Below are 3,933 nucleotides of genomic sequence, written 5' to 3'. Positions count from 1 at the left end.
ACTACTCTGAACTGTGTGATCCTCTGCAGAGACTCTGGTCCATTGACTTTGGCTCAGGCCTCCTGATTTGATTTCCTCACTGTAGTAGCCTTTTCAAGATTGCCCTGCTTACTTACTTGTTGGTGCTGCTTAATTGTGAATAACCTTGTCTTTCCCTCCCTTTTAAATTGCTGGAGTGCCATTTTGCTCGCACTCATTTTGAGCTTAACTTGTCCAGAATCTATTGGGTGTGGTGTAGTGTATAAAATGTGTGATTTTCTGCTTCTTTACTTTAGTGAATTGTTTTACAAATGATGTGTAAATAAATGTATATTATTTTACTCAGAAACCTTGAGTCAGTGTTTGCTTGAACCATAGTAAATTTCTGTCCTTTGTGTGACTTCTGATACTGCTCACTTTACTCTTGAGATAAATCTGGCTGCTCAGCCATCGCTACCACTTTATTGTGTAGTACAGGCTTGTACCAAAGGTGAATCTGTACTGTCACTTGTAGTCTTAATTGTGTGTGGTGTTTCCAAATGATACTGCATATGATTCTGCCTAACATCCTGTCTTCTCTGGATCAAAGGATATAACTGTAGTTTATAAATTACATTTTACATGTTTACATGTATTGCATTTCCCCACCCCCCCCCCCCCCCCAATTCCACCGTGAACAGGCTCTTAGAATGTATTGTGGCCCAGTCCAACCCTTTACAATTCCCATGTGCAGACCTTGATGTGGTTAACCAGGGCCCTCAATGATTGGGCTGACTGCAGTTGGCCTGGTGAGAGAGGGGACACATTTGGAAGTGTTGCCTGGGGCCTCCAAACTGCATACAACCGCCGCTCCTTTCACAGACATGCAAGTATTAGCACTTTTAAATGTTAAAACCAATTTTGGCCATCATTTTAATTCATTCCTTAGTATAGTAAGTTGCTTTAGCAATATGTTGCTTTATAATAATCAGTATTAGTCGCCCACATTGTGGGGTGGTAACATTAAACCACCAGATATGATAGCAATTTTAAGAATACCAAAGGAGTTTTAAATTGGGATTTCCTTTTGAAAATAGCAACCATTCTGAATAGGTACAGAGTTGGGACTGGCAGTCATGTGAAATAACTTAATACATTCTCGGACTAATACCTTTTGGTCCAGATTTTCATAAAGAAATACAAATGAGTGCAGAGAATGCACACGTTTCAGTTGTGCTACTTTCAGAAATGCTCATGTCGTCTTATTCACAAAGATGACCTGAGAATGTATCGAAGGGCAAATGATGAGCTGGCCAGACCACTTGCATACATTAGGGTTGGGAGCGCTGGCAGACTCCCAGCAATCACGTGGTTGCTGGGAGTGCATTTTACCAAGATGGGCTGTTGAAGGGTCTGTCTCAGCGAAATGCTTGCAGAAAAAAACAATGCCATCCTCGTTTGGGTGATGGAAATGCAAATGTGACAGCTGCGGTTTAACCAGCGGCTGTCGCACTAAAAAAGAAAAAATCATGACAGGGTGAGAAATGACCCTGTCATGATTTGCACCTCCCTCCGCACCCGTTTCAAAAGGCGCAGGGGAATGATCTTCATTTCATGGTATTTAAAAGTGCATCCCGTTTGTGAATTCAGGGTGTGCTTTTAAATCCGCAGAAACGCTCCCTTACTTGCACATATGCGCAAAGGAGGGAAAAGGGCTTGTGAATGAGCACATCAAACATGCGCTCCTTCAGATGCCTTTTGTGAATTGTGCTTCTTTGTTTGGTGCATGGGAGATGCGCTTGCACATCTCCTCACAAGTGCCAAAAACAGTTTTGAAAATGTGGCCCTTTGTGTTGATAAGGCCAGGGGTAACAAATGACAACTGTGTAGCGTTAAGTCAATGCCAATATGCTTTTAAAGGAAAGTACATGGAAGCTGCAGCATAGCTTTTCATGCGCACATTATTCCTGCTGCATGTTAATATTTCTTTTTTTTCTTCAAAACTTTATTTATACATTTAGAACTTTACAGAAGCAATAGAACATAATACAGTATCTCAAATGCACAAGGTGATACTTATTCACCCATAATTTCCTAAATAAATCTTTAAGAAGTAACAGAGAGGAACTGAACACAGGGAGTAAGGTGACAGAAGGTAAAGGAAAGAAATAAAATGAAAAAACAAAAACAAAGCAAAATAAGAAACCTAGAACACGATCAAATATTTTAAGCGCAGAGATCATTAAATGCACACCACATCCTCTCATATTTATCAAACTGATCTTTTGCTTTAAGGGATATGTTAATATTTCTGAAAGCTGTCCATCAGTCATAACAGCTGCTAGTTTATCATTAGACTGTGCTCAACAGAAAGTCAAAATTTGTGTTTACTATATGGATGTCACTGGTTCAGTTATGCACCCCAAAGACCTACCTGGAAGTAACAATTGACATCACTATGCGCCTCAACACGAGTTGGGTGGTAAACCGGCACTATTTCAGCCGAGCTGAAATAGCATTACCATCAGGTTGTGCAGCATTATTAGCACCTTTTTACAACCTGCCGTGATCGCGCCCCCAACTCCGACGGTAAAGCTATTAGCGCCTGACAGTAATAGCGCTGAAATTAGAGCTACCGCCCAAAAACTGGCACCAATAGCGCTACCACTCGCCAAACGTCACCGCAGGAACGGGAAGCATTGTGGCAGCTATTTTGAAAAACACAATCCATTAAATATTTCCACTTCCTGTAGCCATCCAGACCTGGAAACCAGTCAGAATGTCCCAGGAGACGGTCAGAGGCAAGGGTCCTCAAGATCGCCCAAGGAAACCTAAATTCTCTGAGGGGGGCTGCTGGTGCTTGCTGATGAGGTGGTTGAACACCATGATGAACTGTATGGGCCCAGGCAACATAAAACATCTGCCCAGCACAGGACAGCCATCTAGCATTCTATCTGCCAGAAGGTGACAGTGGTGGCCAGCTTCCCCCGTGATGGGGAAGACTGCTGTAGGTGCTAGAACGACCTGCGGGTCAGGGTACAGGGACTGCCGTCTCAACACAGGCAGGAGAGCATGACTATCAGAGGAAGAACTGTGGAGCCACTGGTCCTCACCGCATGGGAGGAAAGTGCAGCTTGGTGCTGGACCTGTAGGGCATCAGAGGAAATTGGAGGTACGGAGGCGGGTGCCAGCAGCCAGGAGGCAGAAAGTGAGTCAACCCCAGCCCCCCATGTGGATGCATCAATGACAGCCAAGCACAAGACGCCAGAGTGGACAGACCCAGGAGCCGGGCATTATGACAGGGTGCAGTGAGTGGGTGCCACATCTCCCACCTACCACAACAGCCACGTGCCAGTGCATCACAGCCATCCCTGTAAGTCAGAGAAGTGGGGAGGGCAGCCAATGGCCCATCCAAGTGCCATGCACTACACACCCATGGTGGGAGCACAGCAGTGCCCCATAGGGACCTGCCAGGGCTAAGTAGCAAGCCACTCACCCCCCAATTCGAATGGGACCCATGGAAGTGACATGGGTGCATGGGGTTCAGAAGCATGCCAGACAACAGCTGCCCCTGCACGGACCCCTTGACATTCCCACACACAGGCCAAATACCAACTGGCCATGTGACACACCCCCATATCCGCATCCGTCCCCATCATTGTGAACCCACTTGCAAACACCCCTGAACCAACCATTTAAATAAGCCCAATTGCCAAGAGTCCTACTCAGCACCACGTAATGAATGTCATGCATGCCTAAACAAGGGGGTGGAATCCAACCTGACATCTCCAAAGTCCCCTACAGGCACACAAGCAATGCCATAGGCATCCGAGGTGAGGAGGAGGCAGGACCATCTGTGAGTGGGACGTCCCAGCACTCAGACACCACCATTACCACCACACAGATGCAGAAAGGCCACACAAAGGCAGATGTCATGCCATGACACCCCGCAGCATAGCAGGACCAGGCCCACAC

The sequence above is a fragment of the Ambystoma mexicanum genome, chromosome 3p, assembly GCF_040938575.1.
Source record: "Ambystoma mexicanum isolate Mex_15411 chromosome 3p, UKY_AmexF1_1, whole genome shotgun sequence".
Classification (NCBI taxonomy): Eukaryota; Metazoa; Chordata; class Amphibia; order Caudata; family Ambystomatidae; genus Ambystoma; species Ambystoma mexicanum.
Note: the sequence above shows the minus strand (reverse complement) of the source record.